Source organism: Aedes albopictus, chromosome 2, assembly GCF_035046485.1.
Source record: "Aedes albopictus strain Foshan chromosome 2, AalbF5, whole genome shotgun sequence".
NCBI lineage: Eukaryota > Metazoa > Arthropoda > Insecta > Diptera > Culicidae > Aedes > Aedes albopictus.
The window spans coordinates 335,165,762-335,189,118 of record NC_085137.1 but is presented as its reverse complement, the minus strand read 5'-3'; the positions used below and the strand labels follow the sequence as shown (position 1 = coordinate 335,189,118).

The following is a 23,357-nucleotide window of genomic DNA, read 5'->3' as shown; positions in this document are numbered from 1 at the left end:
AAAGAGAATGGTGGAATGATTATGCGGCCATGATACCTGATCAAACAGGTGAGGTGAGCTTAGAGACGTTACAGCCGAATGGAGGTAGAAGACATAGGTAATTGAAATGACGCACATGGAACCGTATTCTTGATGTAACGAACATGAGTACCACCAGAAGAAGAACACAGATTACAATCTCTTGAAGCTTAACCACCTGCTAAAAGCGTGTGAACGTTATTGAAATTTACCGCATGTTTATTTCAACAGGGAAAATCATACAACAGAAATATTCTTCATGGAGATTTTCATTACGCTTGATTGTAGAAACTTATCAGGTAACCGTGTTTTTGATTTTCTTTTTGTTTTCTTCTTTCAGGTGAGTTTCCTCGATGGATAGTTGGATTTCTGGAAATAATTGCGTGAGTAAAACTTTCACACGGAATAACGTAATCATTTAAAAATACTTTATTGATCCATTTTTCATCTAGTTAATTGGCGAGCTTCATATTTGAATATGTTCCCCAATTCTATATCATATCATTTTTTTGGTAAATAAAACACTTAATGTTTTTCTATAATTTTCTTCTGAGGTGATAATGTACTTTGTGGTGCACTTCTGTGCTCCATTGAGATTAAAACTATGGAAAATTTAGGTGCTTGTGATCATCTCACATGTGGGGGCTCGGAGCCACAGTAGTGTTGTGAGGCCCCATTTCCAGGGGTATATTTTTGATTAAATAAAAAAATATAAAAAATAATTCTTACAAATTAGTACTAGTGTCGTTCTGAAGGAATTTAAAGGTTGGAAAATTAGCTTTGCTAGAAAAAAAAATTGGTTTTAAAATCATTCAGAACAGAGATCATGACAAAGGAAAATAGGATATGAAGTAAAATCGCTTTTTGCGATTTTGGTCGTTGCTTCAGTTTCCATAGACTCGTAATTCACATCAGACTCTCTAGAGAAATGTCTAGACCAATTCATAGCAATAATTTGGAAAATTTCTAGTAAATTTTCTAACGCAGCCGCTGGGGTAGTTTTTGCGAGAACTCTAAAGAAGCTCTAGCGGAATCCCTAGATCAATTTCTTGAAGAGTTGCTGACCGATTACCATGATTTTTTGTAGAACTTTAGCAGCTCTAACGAGGCTATCAGAGGGATCTCTGGCGACTTCCCGAAAAAAGTCCGACAAAATTCTGAAAACAAATTCCGCTATTTTAGAAGGAATTCGAATAGAGACTGTTGAAGATTTTTTTGCGAAAATCTAGGAGAAGTTTCTAATGTAGTAGGACATAATCGACGAAGTACTAGCAGATTATTTGTATGATGCGATTTTCGACTGTGAAGATTATTTCGAATGATTTGTTCTGGCTTGCAGTCTTAATAATTGGCCTACGAATTTATTTTCTTGGCTTCAACGTTCGATCCCAATTTGGATCTTCATTATCCCTGATGAAGATCCAAATTGGGATCGAAACGTTGGAGCCAAGAAAATAAATTCGTAGGCCAATTATTAAGACTGCAAGCCAGAACAAATCATTCGAGATTATTTGTATGGTGAGAAGGTCAATTCTCAGATTCTGCCTTAAAATGGTTCAAAAAGTGTGGGCATTATGATCAGGGCTGAAAATAGTCGCCGTACGAGCAGAAAAGTCGACGACGAGAACGAAAACTAGCCCGTCATCGTTGCTCGTTCCACATCGGATGACTCATTTTAGCCAGCGAATCGTCGCGAAGGGCTTGCGTCGTGACGAAAACAAAGTGGGCTTCGTGGCCGTGCGGTTAGCGGCGTCAGTCGTCTAGGCGTTTCGTAAGCCTCGGAGTGCGGGTTCGATTCCCGCTCCAGTCGGGGAAAACTTTTCGTCGAACGGAAAATTCTCCATTGGGCCACTGGGTGTTGTTATATGTGTTGTCTGTTGACTCGTGTTAATAATATTCAGTCTGTGCAGCCTACATATGGCTGAAGACGGTATAGTGTCTTTTTTAAAATCGCCATTCGTTTTGTTTCGCTCTTCGTCCAAGTGCGCCTAGCCGACGAAGTCAATGTTGAGAAGGACGATTGTCAACCCTGATTATGATTCTTTGACAAACATGGTGTTTGGACAAAATTTTGGGTAACTGTGTAGTTTAAGTTGCAAGAAATTGAGAAAACAACAACAAGGTTACCCAAAGTTTTGCTTAAACAGCATCAAATAAGACAAGGAATCATAATACCCACACGTTTTGAACCATTTCATTGTAGAATCGGAGAATTGACCTTCTCACCATACAAAAATTCAGCTCATTACTTCAATTCTAGTACTTCAACGATTGTGTCCTATTGCTAACTTCATTTCTTAAAGAATGTCCTGTGAAACTTCTGGAAAATCTTTGATGGAAATTGCGGATTAATTTTTGCCTGATTTTTACAAAAAAGTTCTCAGATTATGTTGATTTTGTCAAGAATTCTCCAAAAAATACACAATGAGTGCAGAAATAAAATGTTTCAGCAACTGAACCATTTTCCGAATGTTTCCGAAAAAAACAAGACTTCTCTTGCAATTCTAGGTACTAAGATTTCCGTGGAAATTTCTTCCAGAATATTTCTAGAATTTCCTACACAAATAAACACGAATATTCGGCAGGAACATTTTGACTCTCCATTCTACAGTTCAAGCGAAGTTTTTCTCAAGGACTTCCGATAAAATATGTTGATCGATTACACAAGATTTACTGGTTCTGCTACTTTGTCCCGCAAGTTGGTTTCCCGAATGTCATTTCCCCCGAACGCCGATTCCCTGAATGGCAAATTTCTCCGAATGACTCTTTTCCCCGAATCACACCTTCATAACTTTAAAGGCAGTTCTTTCAAGTTCTATTGCTCCTCAGACCTGCTGAAACACTGCTGAATAAAGAATGATAATATAATACATTTTTCATTTGATGTTCGTTCTTCCTAGAACCACATTTACCCTAATGACTTTTCAAATTATGCTCTGTTAACTTTTTGAACAACCTATACCACACATTCGGGGAACAGCAGCACAATCAGATTTACTACATAGTTCAAATAAAAAATGTGACAAATTTTTGGAGGAGCTTGAATTGCTGCAGTCCTTCAGATAAGAACCTCAATACACAATACAAAGTTATATACTTTCCACCAGTACATAGCACATTCATTACACTTTATTTTCTTGGGTTTGTGCTGACGTAAGAACATAACTACACCCACGGAACGCGATACGAGAACGGACACAACACGTATTGTTCTTGCAAACTATTAGGTGGTTTTTAATTTACCTTTTTTGCCGACCGGTTTTGGGGGGGGGGGGTTTGGTACTGACTGCCAGCCAGGGTGTTAAAAATTCGAAGGTTGAAAGTGAAGATTAACATTCTAATTTTTTCATTCGTGTTTGGCCACATTCATTGTCAGCTGAATGCCTCTCTTTTTTCATTCAATTCTCTGTCACGAATATTTTTTCGCACGTCGTAAAATGTCTAATTTCTGTTAACAGACGCACAATCCGACTTAGTGGACAAATAGAGCAGTTAATTAGTATTGTAATCAACTACTATTCACAAGTTTTGAGGTGATTGGAAGAATAATCGGGTGTTACGGTCTAGTTATATTTCTCAGTGAAAATTGTCAGTGACAGAAAAATGAATGAATAAGTGAGAAAATTCATTCACCAAAATGAATATTATTTTGATTCCTCAGTTGAGAATCTTCAAAATTCACGATGAATTTCACTCTCTGAAAATTAAAATTTTAAACTCTGCTGCCAGCAACTGTTGTGCGGACTCAAAGCGGTTTAGGGGTCGTGGCCTGCATTATAGATGGCTGTTTTGTACTGTGCCTGGGAATTTAGGCCCACTTGTCGTATGACCCTTGTTATTCGGACAAATCAGGCTTTTTGATGCCTAGTTGCATTCCTTGGCGATGTGGCCCTCGTCGCCGCACTTCATGCACAATTTGATCCAGTCGGGACCTTTACCTACATTTCCACGACTTGAGTCCTTGCTCGTAGCACATGGCGGCTCATAAATGCTGAGCGGGTATACTGACCAACCCACTCTGTCGCCTTGTTGGTCTCCCCTACTGAGAACTTAACCGTATCTGCGTGCTTGCTAGGCATGCTTACAGACAGATTGATGCACTTGGTGCATCTACTTCGCACTGCTGCGGCACTGAGCGGTTTTTATATCAGAGAGTGGCCTCCGCCAGCAGGGCTCTCACCTGCACCTTCTCGCCCAAGGTATTTAGGGCTCGTACCTTGTAGGAGGCGCCTTTTTCGGCTGCCTTCTTTTTTCAACATCAGCATAATTTCTTCTGCCTTGGTGTGCTGAATGTTTTTTTCCCATCCGCGCCCAGCAACAAGAGTACCGTAATCCGGGGTAACATTGATCAGAATTTTCGATCTTTCTTGAATAATTCCCTTGTTAAAGCAAATGTTACATGTTTTATATTTTTAAAAGAAGTACTGGCCCTCTGAGTTTGTGTTAAGCTACTCGAAAAAGTATTGTAAAACTTTAAAACATGTTTAAAAGGGTTTTTAAATCTAATTTTTGATTGTGTTGATTTGGGGTAACATTGATCATGTCAGTGATCAATGTTCATTTGTGTTGAAAATATCTTTACTTACTAAATTCGGGGTCGCTGATTTCGAATATGTTGTCTAAATTCTTACAAATAATGTACTTTTTAAGTTATTTTAGGATTAAAATCCTCTAAACCACGAATAACGCCTAAAGGTAGGCAATGGCATAAGGAATTGATAGTCGACTTTTAATAAATCGTAAATTTTACTGAAAAATAGCATTTTCATAAAAGTTTCGTTTATTAAATCAAACTCTAGGATATCATATTGAAGTAATACAGTGATTTCGAACCTCATATTATATCTAGTATTCACGCCAAGCATGAATGTTTGACAGTGTATCTCATTGCGTTACGAAACACAGTTATGGAAAAATCGATTTAATTCAATGTTTATGAAATTCAATTTTCTTAAATTGCATGTCATTTAATAGCTAAATGATAGCAGATTACGATATACCATTCCATAGTAGAAACTGATTCAATGTAAAATGCTTGTTTGAAGATTTCATGAGGTGGGTCAAGCCGATCATTGTTACCCCGCTGATCAATGATACCCCGGATTACGGTATTATTTTTCCTCACCTTCTCTTTATTCCCTATCGTGATCCAGGGTGATTCTTGTCACTCCGTTTGGGCTCGGTCGTCGGCTTCAAAGGGGTCAACCTTTTAGGGCTTATCTCTACCCCGGTTTCCCCTGGCGTGCTTAACAGCCGATTTAGACACCTGGTTACTCGTGCTTGCCATCTCCGTATTCTTCTGTGGCTCGCTATCCCCTGCCTGGAGCTTCTTGCCGTCAGCGGGATACGCTTCTCCAGAGGGGTTCGGCCTACATGTAGCTCAAGCCCTAGGACAGTTTGTTCTCTTTATTTCGGCTGCATGGTGTCACGCGTCAACGTCGAGCTTCCAGCAAAAAAAAAGTTTTCCGTTTGGGTGGACCTCTCCTCTTTGTATGCATCGACCACGCCCCCTTTCTCAGCCAGAAGGTCGGTATTTTTCTTGACCAGAGCCACCAACTTGCGGAGTTTCAGCAGACCTTGCTTAAGATCTTTGCTGGTGTAGCCGAGCGGCTCGTTCAGTTGCTCGGCGTCTACCGTCATTTTCGATAGCTCACTCCTGATGTGGCTCAGCACTCGCGTGAGGTCTGCGCCTCTTCTACAAGTGCCTTGTGCCGCCCAAGTAACACAATGTGTTGCATAATAGTTAAGAATTCACTTATAGTACTTATTCAAAAGTATTTTTCTGGTTAATTTTACTTAAAACCGAACACCTATATAATGAAAACAGCGCAAAAAATGGCGGCTTATAAAACACCTTACATGTTGTATAACATGTATTCGAATACACTTATAATGCTAAAATTGACATGCACAGTACGTTGAATTCAACATTTGAGTAAATATTAGTTTTATTGGTCTGCAATTAAAACTTGGAAAACTCGTTCATATTACAATCATGTATATGAGTTCAAATTAAGTTGATTTCAGGTCATTTAACCTAGATAATGCACTTATATGCCGTACCATATGCAGATGTTGAAATTAGGCTCATTCCAAGTCATATAACTTAATTTCAACAAACAATGAAGAGAGTCACTGTGAAACATATAAACTGTCAGGGGAAAAAAAAACAAATCAAAACAAATTTAATTTATAAATATACCCAATTCCTTCAAATCGAAAAATAATGTCCAACTGATGTATTCAATGTCCTTTCAAAATTATTCAGATAACAAATTCTGAAATGGGTTTTACTCAGTAGTGGTAAGGATGTTTTACGTGCGGTTCAAGTTTTATCGTGAAACCACTGATTTCACTCGCCCGTAAATTAAGCGCCATTCAATTTATTTGAAAATGTTGCATGAATCAACAAAATAATACTGCTTTGTGATAATTATTTGCAAATTCACGTGAAGATTCAATATGGCTGATTCACAAACAAGTTACAGTGCTGTTCAAAGTTTTATGAACTGTTTCAATCACAATTTCATTCAACCTACAACATGGAGTCATAATACTTATGATTACTGATAATACCTCAAGCAAAATTCCACTAGCAAAAATAATATTAACCTTTTCAACATTTTAATTTATAAAGTACACGTATTCATGTTTATGAACGGTACTGTAATGTTCAAAGTTTACTGAAGAATTTATCCATTTTTACAAACTTTGATCTCATCTTGCTGTGATAACGTTGAAAATACATCATTATGACAACAATCCAACAACGGATAATGGTTGTGTATCATTAATGATTATAATATGTCTCGATAACATTTCTTAAACATGCGCACATGAAAAATATTACTTTTGTTTTTGGGCAATCAATATCACATTAAAATAACTTTATTACAACTTCTTCTTCAGTGAGGCTAGATCTGTCAAATGTCAAAGTCTTGTTGTCAAGATTCGTGATATTTACTTTTTTGATGATCCAAATTTTCGTCGGGTTTTACAGTATTCAGGGGATTTCTAATGCATTTGAGTAGTCAAGTCAAAAGCTTCTTCAATTAAATGCAACAGAATAAATGATAAGGAAATCGACCAACAGCACTAGGACGCTTAGTATGACGTATAGATCGGGAGAAATCGGATGTCTGTGACAGTAACCCAGTGTAGTTCACATCTGCTGGTGAATAAATTGTGTACAATCATCGGCAATCAGCACAAATGCTGAGGTGAAAAATATTAGAAAGCTGACGAATCCACGGTGGATGCAGATGTGCGGCGGTGTCGCTAAAACTAGTAGGTTTCATTGTGAGAGGTGACAATTACAACATTTGTGACAAATAAAGGTAAAAGTTTGCTGCATTGTGCAGAACGTAAGTTGATGCGGATGGATTTGCGATTGGATTGTTACGGTTCTAACTGCCGTCGGTCTGGATTTGCGAATGGGCAGCGTGCTGAGTGTGTCTGATGTACGAATGCAAAAATTGTTCGCTAACACGAATACTTTATCTTTTGATGCTCGAGTAATGTTATTGATTAGTATAATAACCATATTTTATACATGATTAGGCCGATAAACGAAACACAAATATTCTTGTTGTTTGTTATTGAAAAACACAATTACAGCTTAATAATTACATAAGATGTTGTCTGAAACTCATATAAGACATTTATAATGCATCTTTGGAAATGTTTATTTTAAAAAGATGTTTTCTGTGTTACTTGGGCGTTTTGGCTGCTCACTGGGGGAGTACTCCGAGTCAGTATAGTCAACTCTGAATGAATAAGGCCTCCAAAGTTCGACAGCCAATGATTTTTCTCAAAATACTGAGTTAAGCTTACTTTATGTACCGAGAAAATTTTTCTGATAATCACAATTTTGAAAGGATATTCAAAAGTTTTCGAACCGTAGAAGACTTCAACAAATAAGATATATCTTGATATGAAAGATATTAGAATATGTACTGAATTTTGTTCTGAATATGTTAAAAAATGTAATTAGTCCAAAAGTTTAGATAATTTTAAATTTTTTATCATATCACTCTCATTTGAATCGGCTGCATTTCGCTACTCAGTTTTGCTGAGAATATTGCACTTTTCCGCAAAAAATTGAAGCTAAATTTTACAGGAACTCTATATTAGACATAAGATTTCTGGCAAAATTCGCCAAGAATACTCTGTTCGATTAAAAAAAGCATCAAAGGATGAATGTCGTTTCTGTCGTAATTTTTTCTAGTATCCAATATACATACTTTTGAAACGGATTCTGAACATATTTTTGTAAATTTTCTCCAAAGTTTATTCAAAAATCGTTGATGCATTTAGTAATTCTATCGCAAATCTTTTCCAAAAGTTATTAAAAAAAATTTATACCAGGGATTCTCCAAGATACTTCTCTAGCAATACTCGAATCTAAATTTCTAAAATCTATCAAAATTTCCTCTGGATTTTTCTCTTTCTTTCCTAGAGCTGTCTGGGAAAGAATTTTCTGTTTGGAACTCTATCAGACGTTCCTCCAGGACTTCAATTGGAAATTGCTCTACCAATCTTTGCAAAACTATCTTCCATAAATCGGCTACAAATATTTCTCAATGATTATGTCTACAGGTTTTCACGGCACATCTTCATTGGCTTTCTAATAAATTCCACAAAAATTTAAATCAAAAATCTTCAATACAAATTTGTAAGCAGAATTTTTAGAAATTCTTCTAAAACCCCCTAAAATTGCACCTCTAAATTATTCACAGATTCATTAAGAAATTTCTCATAATCCACCAAATCGCAAACAAAACCTCAAACAATTTTGTGTTGAATCCTGTAAATTGCATATAACAAATTCTTGAATGACTAGCGGCCCGCAGTCTCTTTTTTAAATTCAATTTTGGCCGTCGAAGGCGGTAGGGCTGAGGATCACTGCACTAGACTAAGGATACGGGTAATGTAACTATAGATCTAAAAACTGGTCGCAGTGACAAACCCGAAAAGGAATAAAAAAAATGTAACAGGAAGTTGAGAGAACCAGGTTGTCGACTCTACATTTAGCTGCCCATCACAATGTTATGCTATTTTGAATTATAAGCAAAATTTGGCTGTCCAAATTTCTTTGTACATCTCTTGTCATCGTTGTATCTTACCCAAGCGAGGATGGGTTCAAAATTATAGCAACTTTAACCCTCTACTTCCCATGGTTGCTCTAGAGCACCATCGATTATCGACGAACTCCGGACAAACGGAATTAGATGAATATGATGCAATAATTTTTAGAATATGATTATAACCTCATAAGGTTAACCCAACTACTAACTACTTATTTCAATAGTTGAACTATTGATAAAAAATCAAAAACCTATTGATTAACAACCAAATTTTTTTTCATTGATTTCGAAAAATTTAGCCAATTTGCAATAACTTTTGTTCTACCACTTTTTTCGTAAACGCTTTTTTGGCATAGAGATAACCGTTCAAAGTCGTGGGAAGGAAAGGGTTAAAATTATTGCCCATAAAACAAGATTTGCATATCAACATAACTTTAATTGCGCATTTTATAGACTGTGATATGTTTCCATGCTAAAGAATTGTGACATTTTTCCATTCAGTGGGGCCATAAAAGCCACTCCTTCCATGTTATCTTTGAACATTGCCCTACTAACCACTATCCTGCTAGAGTGTGCCAGGTGCCAACCGAAAGTTCTGTTACTGCAAACCACCGACTGACGACGAGCGACAACGGAAGTGAAACTGTAGATCTTGGAAGTGTGTGCTGGTCTATCATATAAGCGGGAATTTCCCCCGCCTCTGGGAAAATAGCGTCTGCTACCTACCTAGCGGCAAACACCGAACGTGAACCCGCAACTGACAGAAGCTTCAGGTGTTCGGTGGCACGTTGCAGTGGAAACGTGGGGTGGGTGGTGGAAAACCGCTCACTGTGGAAAACGAAAAAAAAAACGTCGCGTGTGTGGGAGAGGCCGAGAGCGTCTGAGAATGTTTGAGAATCTCCCTGGTACGTCCGGTTGAGAGCACGTGCGCGCGTGTGTGTGTGTGTGGGTGCAAAACGGAAGAGCAACAAGAGAGCGAAAAGTCGGAAATATCTGTCGGAAGCTCAACAATTTTCATCTGACGGGTGGGTAGGTTCCGCTCCCTCAATCACACTGCTGCTGCTGAGGGGCGCAGGCGTCGTCGATGAGATGAATCTTTGTTAGAGCGAGCAGTGACGTCATGGTTGTGACGTTCCCGTTCGTTGCTATCCACCGCGCGCCGGTTCGACAGGGATGAATGGAATTGGGCGAAACAAAGGAGCGGAACTATGTTGTAACTGGGATGCCAAGTGAAAATATGAGCCACCGCAACCGGGATAAAAGGAATGAATGGGGGGAAACGATGACGTCAACGTTGATAGCCATCGACAGTTTGAGATGAACGGGGCAAAAATTCCTCCTTCACTGCTGGTCCGCTGCAACCGGGAGCACTGACACTACTGTGTCACACTTGACTTCATCGTTCTCGTATTTGCGCTCGCTGCTCTCGGAAAGTGCACAATGTTTTCAGTTTCGTCGTAATGTGCTATTCATAGCTTTGTATATTCAACATTTCGAGTCTCTTCACTGGCGAATAGAATTTTGTTTTCAAGTGATTGTTAAAAGTTTATTAATTTTCCATATACTTGACATATGAAAATTATCAAAAACTCCTTTATCACTAACGATTTAACTCCGGCAGTAAATTCTCAGCTTTTTGGAATACACATACAGATAGCGGCTTTTTTTCGAATTGCGGTTTGCACAATGTTTTCAGTTTCGTCGTAATGTGCTATTCATAGCTTTGTATATTCAACATTTCGAGTCTCTTCACTGGCGAATAGAATTTTGTTTTCAAGTGATTGTTAAAAGTTTATTAATTTTCCATATACTTGACATATGAAAATTATCAAAAACTCCTTTATCACTAACGATTTAACTCCGGCAGTAAATTCTCAGCTTTTTGGAATACACATACAGATAGCGGCTTTTTTTCGAATTGCGGTTTGGGTTTGAGTGGTTTTACATTTGTTATTTTCATGATTCTACCAAACAATATAGAGCAGAGGAATCAAATTCATATTTAGAATTATCATCAATTTCATCTTCATAAATAAGATTTAAAACTATGCGATATAAGCTGTATTCGGAACATCGGAACAACATATGCTTTAAAACTTACTGGCCAATGCTCAGTTGTTCAAAACGCACTGTGGTGAACAAAAACAAACAAACAAACAAGTGTCTTCATTGGGGCAGCAGGGACGGATGTCCTGGGGCCTGACGCACCCCCCCGCTTGCGAGTCAGCCGCGTAGTTGCCGGCTAAGAATAGGACTACTAACCCCAATTCAAGGTGTCAAGCGACCCGTGCCGAGGAATGAGTGATCGAGGGGGTGAAAAAGATGCTCGATCTTTAACGGAGCCTGTGGGGTACCTGGGCACCCCCCACAGTATGCTGTCCCTTACCGCGTTAATGCAGAGCTCTGGCGTGGTGGACATTATTTCTCGTGCAACTCGTGGGAACAATGAGCAAGAATTCAAAATCAAATAATTTAGGTGGAAGTAGCGGTGCGATCAACCCCTTCGCAAGAAGCGGGTTGATGAGGTCTCCGACAAGGAGAAGCGAGGAGTCAGGTGCTGGAAGCTGCTTACGCAGCTCAAGCGTGGGAGCTCCTGTCCACTCCACGGCAAGCCAGCCGGCGGAGGTCATGGACGGAGCATGGTTGCTGAGGGCCATCAGCCAAGTTGCAGAAAAAGGACGGCCCGCATTTGAGGTAGCTGAGCAGCAGCTCGGCAAAATTATCGACTTTGCGACAACTAAGTCGAATATAAGCAAGGACCTGAAAACGGCCTTGCTTCGGCTTAGGGCGTCTGTCGATAATGCCAAGCAGGAGCACGCGGTTGCGTTGCTGGCTGCAGCAGCGGCGGAACCCGCAAAGGAGAAAGCTTCTAAGTTTACACAAACGGAGGCCTTCTCCTTCGCGGGTAGTCCGAAGAGAGTGGAAGCGAATGCTCGCGACAAAAGCGACAAGCATTCGCAGAAGCGGGCGAGGCAGCCGTCAGGTGAGGAGCTGTCTGGCGGCGCCCGCAAGGCCAGGCGTATAATAACCCCGAAAGCCGGTGGTTATGCCGGAAAGTCGGACCCCAGCCAGGGTTCCCGGAAAACTGGGAAGGGTGGGCCTGAAAAGGCCGGCCCGTCCCGGATTGATGGGAACAAGGGGTTGCGACCAATGGTGGGCCCTCAGCAGCCACAGAGCAGGGCGGTCCAAGGAGAAGACCCTCCTTGGACAAAGGTAGAGCGGAAGAAGAAGAAGAAGGTGAATCCGCAGGTAGAAGTGAAGGACGCCAAGCCAAGGCGTAGGAAGGCAGGTGCCAGGCGCGAAAAAGGTGACGCTATCGTCATCAAGACCGAACAGTCGAAATACTCGGACGTCTTGAAGGCGATGAGGTGCGACGCCAAGCTCGAGGGTCTTGGAGCCGACGTACGCAGTATCAGACGTACTCGTACGGGCGAAATGATCCTGGAGCTTAAGCGCCAGAAGGATCACAAGGGCGCCGCCTACAAGAGGCTGGCAGAAGAGGTCCTTGGAGATGGAGTGGAGGTGAGGGCTCTTACGCATGAGGCGACTCTGAAGGTCAAAGACCTAGACGAGATCACCGAAGCGGAAGAGCTCGTCACGGCACTGCGGCAACAGTGCGATGTTCAGGTGGCCGCCACAGCCGTCAGGCTGCGGAAGGGGCCAGCAGGGACACAGATAGCTCTGGTTCAGCTACCTGTGGCGGATGTTAAAAAGTCCGTTAAAGTAGGGAGTATTAAGGTGGGCTGGTGTGTTTGTCACCTGACATTCCACGAGCCACCTGAGGTTTGCTTCAGGTGTCTGGAACCAGGACACAAGTCGTGGGACTGCAAAGGCCCCGACAGGCGCAAACTGTGTAGGCGATGCGGCGCTGAAGGCCATAAGGCCCAAAGCTGCACGAGTCCGCCCATCTGCATGATCTGTACCGGGAAAACCTCGAAAAACAGACATGCGATGGGTGGTCCAGGGTGCCCGGCCTTTAAGAAAGCCGCAGCGAGCAACAAATCACAGTGCAGGTAACGCAGCTGAACCTGAACCACTGTGATGCGGCTCAGCAACTGCTTTGTCAGGCGGTTTCTGAGTGGGAGACGGATATCGCCATCATTTCGGACCCATACCGAGTACCCGCCGGCAACGGCAACTGGGCCTCGGATGGGACCAGGAAAATGGCGGCGATATGGACGACGGGTAAATACCCCGTGCAGGAGTTGGTGTCTACTACCTATGAGGGCTTCGTGGTCGCCAAAGTAAACGGGGTCTTCTTCTGTAGCTGTTATGCGCCTCCGCGGTGGCCGATCGAGCGGTTCACGCAAATGCTGGACCGCTTAACGACCGTGCTAACAGGGCGAAGGCCGGTGGTAATAGCGGGTGACTTTAATGCCTGGGCTGTGGAATGGGGAAGCCGTTTCACGAACCAGCGGGGTCAGATCCTGCTAGAAACACTGGCCATCTTAGATGTCGACTTGGCTAACGTCGGTACCAAGAGTACCTATAGTCGAAACGGAGCGGAGTCAATTATTGACGTGACCTTTTGTAGTCCTGGCCTAACAAGTAGTTCGAACTGGAGAGTAGATGATGGCTACACTCACAGCGACCACCTGGCGGTTCGCTACAGTATCGACTACAACAACAGCAGACAGCGGATAGAAGAAGAGGCGGCTAGGCCAAGGCCAAGCCCTCGTAGGTGGAAGACATCATACTTCGACGAAGAGGTATTTAGGGAAGCGCTCCGCCGTGAGCGAAACTTACTCGGTTTAGACGGCGACGAGCTGGTGGCGGTGCTCTCACGTGCGTGTGATGCGACCATGCCTAGGAGAGTCCGCCCTAGAAATGGGAGGCCACCGGCTTACTGGTGGACCGACGCGATTGCGGACCTGCGCCGCGCCTGCCTACGGGCTAGGCGGCGGATGCAGCGAGCACGATCAGAGGAAGAGCGAAACGAACGGCGGGTGGTGTTCGCCGCTGCAAAAGCCGCGCTCAAGACCGAGATAAGAGCAAGCAAAAAGGCCTGCTTTGAGGGTCTCTGTCAGAGTGCCAATACGAACCCGTGGGGTGATGCCTACAGGATCGTTATGGCCAAGACGAGAGGTGTGATGGCTCCTACAGAGCAATCTCCAGAGATGTTGGAGGGGATCATTGGAGGACTTTTTCCGCGCCATGATCCTAGTCCTTGGCCTCCTTTCGTAGGACAGCCGGGGACTGGGGCTGGCGATGAGGAAATGGTCACCGATGTGGAACTTGCGGGGATAGCTAAGTCCCTTAGCGTAGGTAAGGCCCCAGGTCCGGACGGAGTTCCGAACCTGGCCTTAAAAGTAGCTATTGCAGAAGCTCCCGAGATGTTCAGGTCTGCTATGCAGAAATGCCTGGACGAGGGAGTTTTCCCAGAAGCTTGGAAGAGGCAGAGCCTGGTACTATTGCCAAAGGCGGGGAAACCACCCGGAGACCCGTCGGCATATAGACCAATATGCTTGATTGACACGGCGGGGAAGGTGCTCGAAAAGATCATCCTCAATAGAATGTTGAAGTTCACTGAGGGCGTAAATGGTCTCTCGAGCAACCAGTATGGCTTCCGGAAGGGGAGGTCCACCGTAGACGCTATCTTGTCGGTTACAAAAACCGCCGAGAAAGCACTCGAGCCTAAGAGGAGGGGAATTCGCTTTTGCGGGGTAGTGACTCTGGATGTAAGGAATGCATTTAATAGCGCCAGTTGGGCTGCTATTGCTGATGCGCTCTTGCGTCTGGGGATACCGGAGTACTTGTACAAGATTCTCGGAAGCTACTTCCAGAATCGCGTACTAGTATACGACACGGAGGTGGGTCGGAAGTGCTTTCACATAACCTCAGGAGTCCCGCAAGGTTCCATCCTGGGTCCGGTGTTATGGAATGTCATGTACGACGAGGTGTTGAGGTTAGAGTACCCAGTGGGAGTGGTGATTGTCGGATTTGCCGACGATATTACGCTCGAAGTCTACGGTGAAACGATCGAGGAGGTGAAGTTGACTACCGACCACTCGATCAAGGTTGTGGAGGCGTGGATGCGGTCCAGAAAACTGGAGCTGGCTCACCACAAGACAGAGGTGACGGTTGTTAACAACATGCAGTCGGCGCAGCAGACGGAGATCAGTGTAGGAGAGTGCACTATCCTGTCGAAGCGCTCTGTCAAGCACTTGGGCGTGATGATCGACGATAAGCTTACCTTCGGTAGCCACGTCGGTTATGCCTGTAAAAGAGCCTCCACAGCTATTGCGGCACTGTCCCGGATGATGTCCAATAGCTCAGCGGTGTACGCCAGTAAGCGCAAGCTTCTGGCTAGTGTTGCTACGTCCATACTTAGGTATGGCGGCCCGGCGTGGGGTACCGCGCTAAGTACTGAATGCTACCGACGGAAGCTGGAAAGTACTTACAGGCTTATGTGTCTGAGGGTTGCAAGCGCGTACCGTACCGTGTCACACGACGCTCTCTGTGTCATTACTGGTATGGTGCCCATCAGCATTCTTATCAGTGAGGATATGGAGTGCTTCGAAATGCGCGGCACAAGAGGCATACGCAAGACTGTCAGGATGGCCTCTATGGTCAAATGGCAGCGCGCGTGGGACAGTTCCACCAAAGGAAGGTGGACCCATAGGTTGATACCGAGGGTAGATAGTTGGATTAATAGGCGCCATGGGGAAGTTTCATTCCACCTGACACAGGTCCTTACAGGTCATGGTTGCTTCCGACAGTATCTACACCGTTTCGGGCATGCGGATTCTCCCGAATGCCCAGTGTGCAATGGTTTAGAGGAAACGGCGGAACACGTTTTGTTCGTGTGCCCGCGTTTTCGCACAATGCGTGACCGCATGCTTGCCACATGCGGGGAGGACACAACTCCGGACAACTTGGTCCAGAGAATGTGTAGGGATGAGATTAGCTGGAATGCCGTTTCAACGGCTATCACCCATATCGTCTGGGAGCTACAAAGGAGGTGGCGCGTGGACTCGGAGAATGGCTAGTCCAGATGCAGTACAAGAGGTGGTCCAGGGGTTCGAAGTCGGCTTCGTAGGTCATACCGGTGCCCTGCGGTCGAGATCGACCCTTACAGCGATTAAGTGGCCGCGGAGAGGAAGTCCCGGTAGCGGTGCTGTCGTGGCGTCAGTCTACTGGGTTGGATCTGAGCCCGCGGTTGGAAAGGGGTCCCCGGCAAGGGTCGGGGTAGGTGAGACCCTGCTGTCTGCAACCTACGGATGCAGCTGATAAGGCCTGAAGGGTAGTGATACCCTTGCCTTCAGCAGGTCAGATCGGGTTGCATGTGGGCATCAGTTCTTGATGTCCGCTCAGCAGTAGGGCGCGGGCGGGGTTGACCCTGCCCGCCTTCCGAGGACAAAGGGAGTGGCGAGGACCACTCGGGAAACTGGCTAAGCGCCAGCATGCTATCGTGATGGACTCTCCAGTGCGAGTCATCGATGTTCGTTGCTGCTAGGCTACGGCAGCTAACCTTGAGGGTGCGATATGCACTAGCCCCTCTCTGAAGCAATACCTTTTTGGTGGTTCCGGAGAGACGTAGGGTTTGGCGACCATAGGAATGTGTTTTAGTGGGTCGAGGAGAGAGTAGTCCTGGCTTCTACCGGCATTGTAGAAGACGGCCTCATCCCCACACTACCCTAACCTTCCTGTTAGGGTGTCTGATGAGCAGATTTATCCCCCTATGGTTTAGAAGGAAAAAAAAAAAAAAAAAAACAAGTGTCTTCATAAGCTTGTCCCTATGAAGTAAAGGGACCTCCGCCAAACCGACGCGACTGTCGCCGGCGACAGCGATTTTTCAGTTGAGTAAACAATTTAAGGTGAAATGGGAGAGCGTCCAGGTGCATTTTTGACTCGCATTTTTGAGAGCACCGATCTCGTCATCCACAAAACACCCGAAAACGAAAATGCTACTCAATGTTTATCACGAGTGAGCAAGGCTACTCATTGCTTTTACAGCTCTTTTTGTTGTTTAGATGACGAGATCCGTGCTTTCGGTATTTGCAAGGCAACCATTGTGACGGCCATCTTTGGATTCGCTCATATATGTCCTTAAGCCACGAAGCGCATTTTCAAAAGCACAACTTGGAAAAACCAAACACCGCCTTTGAACGACTGTTAACTCACTTATTGTAAATAACTGATTAAATTGTCAGCACGATTCGATACCGATAGAAGGCCGGCTCGGCACGGTAAAGGCTGGGTATGCTGCGCAATTCAGATCCCATTGTGATCCACTCGCCTCTGCCCAGCAACTCCTATCCCTACCTCCACGCGGTACCGGCCGGAAACTATGAGCAACCTTAGGGAAGATCGGGTAACCAACCCCGGTGGGAACTTTGGTCGTAGGCTGACAGGGAAGGGGGGGTTTGCTTCGGTAAACCTGAGCGTCTGTTCTCCAGGAGGAACGGCTCACAACAACGTCTGATCCCCATGTTAGGGGCGGCTGATCTACGTCCGAGTGCCAGGGAAGGACTCTAAGCTCAACTGTGCACTATGGTCCTCCGGAAAGTAGGGGGTTGGTGTCAGGCCCTACGAGCCAGCCGTAAAAAACCATTGTAACGGAAAATCAGCAACAGAATAATACGAACCGAGACCAACGGTAACGACCCCAGCGAACAAAAAGGACTTGCGACTGGAAACTCGGTACGTGGAACTGCCGATCTCTCAACTTCATTGGGACCACCCGCATACTCGCCGATCTACTGAAGGACCGCGGATTCGGCATCGTAGCGCTGCAGGAGGTGTGTTGGACAGGATCCATGGTGCGAACGTTTAGAGGTAATCATACCATCTACCAGAGCTGCGGCAACACACGCGAACTGGGAACAGCTTTCATCGTGATCGGTGATATGCAGAGGCGCGTGATCGGTTGGTGGCCGATCGACGAAAGAATGTGCAGGTTGAGGATCAAGGGCCGATTCTTCAACTTCAGCATAATAAACGTGCACAGCCCACACTCCGGAAGCACTGATGATGACAAGGACGCATTTTACGCGCAGCTCGAACGCGAGTACGATCGCTGCCCAAACCACAACGTCAAGATCATCATAGGTGATTTGAACGCTCAGGTAGGCCAGGAGGAGGAATTCAGACCGACGATTGGTAAGTTTAGCGCCCACCAGCAAGCGAACGAAAATGGCCTACGACTCATTGATTTCGCCGCCTCCAAAAATATGGCCATACGTAGCACCTTTTTCCAACACAGCCTCCCTTATCGTTACACCTGGAGATCACCACAGCAGACAGAATCTCAAATCGACCACGTTCTGATTGATGGACGGCACTTCTCCGACATTATCGACGTCAGGACCTATCGTGGCGCCAACATCGACTACGACCACTATCAGGTGATGGTCAAACTGCGCCCAAAACTCTCCGTCATCAACAATGTACGATACCGGCGACCGCCAGGGTGCAACCTAGAGCGACTGAAGCAACCGGATGTCGCCTCAGCATACGCGCAGAATCTCGAGGCCGCGTTGCCAGACGAGGGCGAGCTCGATGAGGCCCCTCTAGAGGACTGCTGGAGTACAGTGAAAGCAGCCATCAACGACGCAGCCGAGAGCACCATCGGGTACGTGGAACGGAATCGACGGAACGAATGGTTCGACGATGAGTGCAGAACGGTTTTGGAGGAGAAGAATGCAGCGAGGGCGGTAATGCTGCAGCAAGGGACTCGATAGAACGTGGAACGTTATAAACAGAAGCGGAAACAGCAGACCCGCCGCTTTCGGGAGAAAAAGCGCTGCCTGGAAGAAGCGGAGTGTGAAGAAATGGAACTGTTGTGCCGTTCCCAAGAAACACGGAAGTTCTATCAGAAGCTATCGCATCCCGCAACGGCTTCGTGCCGCGAGCCGAAATATGCAGGGATAAAGACGGAGGCCTCTTGACGGACGGACGTGAGGTGATCGAAAGGTGGAAGCAGCACTTCGATCAGCACCTGAACGGCGTGGAGAACGTAGGCACGGGAGCCCACGGCAACGGAGGAAACGACGACGCCAATGCAGCGGAGGACGGAAATGAACCAACTCCCACGCTGAGGGAAGTTAAGGATGCCATTCACCAGCTCAAAACCATCAAAGCAGCTGGTAAGGATGGTATCGCAGCTGAACTCATCAAGATGGGTCCAGAAAAGTTTACCACCTTTCTGCATCGGCTGATAGTTAGGATCTGGGAAACCGAACAGCTACCGGAGGAGTGGAAGGAAGGAGTAATCTGCACCATTCACAAGAAAGGCGACCATTTGGAATGTGAGAACTTCAGGGCGATCACTATTGTGAATGCTGCCTACAAAGTGCTATCCCAGATCATCTTCCGTCGTCTGTCACCTAAGACAAATGAGTTCGTGGGAAGTTATCAAGCCGGCTTCATCGACGGCCGGTCGACAACGGATCAGATCTTTACCGTACGGCAAATCCTCCAGAAATGCCGTGAATACCAGGTCCCAACGCATCACCTGTTCATCGACTTCAAAGCGGCATACGACAGTATCGACCGCGCAGAGCTATGGAGAATCATGGACGAAAACGGCTTTCCTGGGAAGCTGACTAGACTGATTAAAGCAACGATGGACGGTATGCAAAACTGCATAAGGGTTTCGGGTGAACTATTCAGTTCATTCGAATCTCGCCGGGGACTGCGACAAGGTGACGGATTCTCATGCCTACTCTTCAACATCGCTCTGGAAGGTGTGATGCGACGAGCCGGGCTCAACAGCCGGGGAACGATTTTCCGGACAATTTGTGTGCTTTGCGGACGACATGGACATTGTTGCCAGAACATTTGGAACGGTGGCAGAGCTGTACACCCACCTGAAACGCGAAGCAGCAAAGGTCGGACTGGTGGTAAATGCCTCAAAAACAAAGTACATGCTGGTAGGCGGAACCGAAAACGACCGGATCCGCCTGGGTAGTAATGTTACGATAGACGGGGATACTTTCGAGGTGGTGGAGGAATTCGTCTACCTCGGATCCTTACTGACGGCTGACAACAACGTGAGCCGTGAAATTCGGAGGCGCATCATCAGCGGAAGTCGGGCCTACTACGGGCTCCAGAAGAAACTGCGGTCGAAAAATATTCACCCACGCACCAAATGCACCATGTACAAAACGCTAATAAGACCGGTAATCCCAAGGGTAATCCTCTACGGGCACGAAACATGGACCATGCTCGAGGAGGACCTGCAAGCACTCGGAATTTTCGAGCGACGCGTGCTAAGGACGATCTTCGGCGGTGTGCAGGAGAACGGTGTGTGGCGGAGAAGAATGAACCACGAGCTCGCTGCACTTTACGGCGAACCCAGCAACCAGAAGGTGGCCAAAGCCGGAAGGATACGGTGGGCAGGGCATGTGGCAAGAATGCCGGACAACAACCCTGCAAAGCTGGTGTTTGCAACTGATCCGGTTGGCACAAGAAGGCGTGGAGCGCAGAGAGCACGATGGGCGGACCAGGTGGAGCGTGACTTTGCGAGCATCGGGCGCGACCGAGGATGGAGAGCGGCAGCCACGAACCGTGTATTATGGATAAATATTGTTGATTTAGTTTTATCATGAATTTGATGTAATACTAAATAAATGAAATGAGAAGGCCGGCTCCAGAGGCACGTTATCCTTCATTTGGGACATTTGTGCCCATTTGACGGTACTTACTTTTTGTGCTTTTGGAAATGCGAGGTTCGGCTTCGAAGTACCTTCGCCTGGTTGGTTTTTTTATTTTTTTTTCAAATTCAAAATAGTTTATTTATTTGATATCATTGCAGATTTCATAACAGCGCACGTGAGATTTTAATGAACTTTTGTTCCTCGAAAAAATCTCAAATGCACCGGCAGCTGCGATTGTTGTTGTTGCTTAAACCTACTCAGATACTACAAGCCATCATACATATTTACTATTACAAATATCTACCTATGTTGTTTTTTATATGTACCTTGAGCGCTCGCTTAAAACAAGATAGAGAATAAGAGTTCTTCGCTTCGTTGGGTAAGCTGTTGTATGTGCGAGGGGCACTAGACGTAAATCTTCTTCTGCCTATTTCTGAGCTGAAATTTGAAGCAACTATTCTATCTGAATTCCTAGTTTCATAACGATGGATTGCATTACCGAGGATAAAATTGTGGTGTATGTCTTGGATACAAACAATACGATGGGTTATTATTGAAACTTGGTAATCATAAAGTGCACATATTGGTATAACCATTTGTTCAGTATCGTTGTATAAATTGATTGTTGGATAGAGAAATGGGAGTTTATATATGGTTTTCATGCATCTATTCTGCTGAACTTGTAATCCTCTTAATTGGAACCTACCAACAGAACCCCATACAGCAGCAGCGTATTGATATCGACTATTAATAAAAGCGTGATAAATTTTCAATAATGCATGTTTAGGTAGGAAATAAGAAAGTTTTCTTAGTATACCATATAAAGGGGCGCAGCTTCGAATAAGGTGATTAATATGTGTTTTCCAAGAGAGATGAGAGTCGAGGTAAATTCCTAGATATTTGAAACTATCAGTTTCTTCGATTACAGTGTTTCTAAATACTAATCTAGAATACGGGGCAAGAACTGTTCGTGGGCCTCTAAATACCATAAACTTTGTTTTGTTAGCATTAAGTGACAATAGATTATTTTCAAGGAAAGCGTTAACAGCATGAAGATCTTCCCGCATTTTGTCGATGATTTCCTGTGGATTGTCACCGACGTAGGAAAGAACGGTAGCATCTGCGAAGAGCCTCGGGATGCCGTGAAGTTGCAGCTTGCTCAGGTCATTAATGTAGATAAGAAATAGAAGCGGTCCCAGATTGCTTCCCTGTGGTACTCCTATGTCAATGTTGCGATCTCTACTGCTATGGCCGTTGAATAAAACCGCTTATCTTCGGTCTGTCAGGTAGCTCCGCAAAAAATCATTGGGAAGCCCTCGCACCCCATATGCAGCTAATTTTTTCAGGAGAAACTCGTGATCAATAGTATCGAATGCCTTCGACAGATCCAGAAACAGGCATCCAGCCATTTTCTTTTGACGATCAATTGTATCCGATAGTTCTTCAACTAACTCTAGCACAGCAGTCTGGGTTGACGATCCTTTCCGAAATCCATATTGTTTGCAATAGAAGAAGTTGTTTCTGTCCAGATAGTGTAGAAGACGTTTGGCCAACAGTTGCTCGAATATTTTGTTTAGCGCCGGCAGCACTGAGATCGGTCTGTAGTTGTTGAGTTCCTTGCGATCTCCATGTTTGAACACTGGGAAAACTACGGCTTTCTTCAGACATTCAGGATAAACTCCAAGGCTTATGGAATCATTGAAACTATTGGCTAGAATAGGCGACAGCAAATCACGGTGGTCTCTGATAATGGATATCGGCAAACGATCATATCCAGTAGCTTTAGCGCTGTTCAAATTTACTATTACATTACAGACTTCCTCCGGTGTAGTGGGACTAAGGGACTTCCTCCGGTGTAGTGGTTTGGGGGAGCGGTAACGAGAAACAGCTCGGCTGTCGCATAACACCTTCCAAGGCGATGTTGAATATGTAGTGTAGGTTCGAATAAACTGCATATTCCACCCGAGATCCTCAGGCTGTTTTGTACACCGTTCATCATTGCTCTTATCAGTCTGGAAAGCTGCCCTAGAGAGCAGTTCTCATCTATGATTTTCCATAGCTCTGTGCAATCGATGCTTTCGTATGCCACCTTGAACTCGATGGACAGGTGATACGTTGGGACCTGGTATTCACGGCCTTCCTGGAGGGGTTTCCTACAGTTAAGATCTGATCCGTTGTCGACCGGCCGTCGATGAAACCGGCATAGTAACTTCCCACGAACTCATTTACTTTAGGTGATAGACGACGGACATTCAAATTGGTGATCGCTCGAAAGTTCTCACACATTAAATTGTCGCCTTTCTTGTGAATGGGACAGATTATCACTTCCTTCCACTCCTTCGGTAGCTGTTCGGTTTCCCAGATCTTGGATTCAAGGTATTACTAGGCGTTTTCCTCCCTACAAGGTGGAGGAGGGGCTATTTCTACATAGTTTATGAACAGCCCCTTCTGGAACTCCTCGAAACCTTGAACCTTGAAACTCCCTGGAACCTCTAGAACATCCCTAGAATGCCTATGAAAGCCTTTTGAACCCCCTCGTGAATCCCTCTGGAATACTCTTGAAACGCCCCTGAGACGTCCTGAAATTGCCTGGAACGCTTTTTGAACTCCATAAGACCATCTACAATATCTCCCAAATTACCCTGAAATCCCC

At 44.8% G+C, this 23,357-nt stretch overlaps 1 protein-coding gene across 11 annotated transcripts in view; it reads left to right on the top strand.

Annotated features, from left to right (window-relative positions):
• The window catches only part of LOC109398038 (potassium voltage-gated channel protein Shab), a 382,157-nt gene that overhangs the window by 169,305 nt on the left and 189,495 nt on the right, over positions 1–23,357 (top strand). The window contains exon 3 of one of the 11 annotated variants that reach the window (XM_062852563.1): positions 359–401. The exons of the other annotated variants lie outside the window; for them this stretch is intronic. The gene's annotated coding sequence lies outside the window, so the exon portion shown is untranslated. The remainder of the gene's footprint in view (positions 1–358; positions 402–23,357) is intronic. 11 annotated transcript variants of the gene reach the window in all.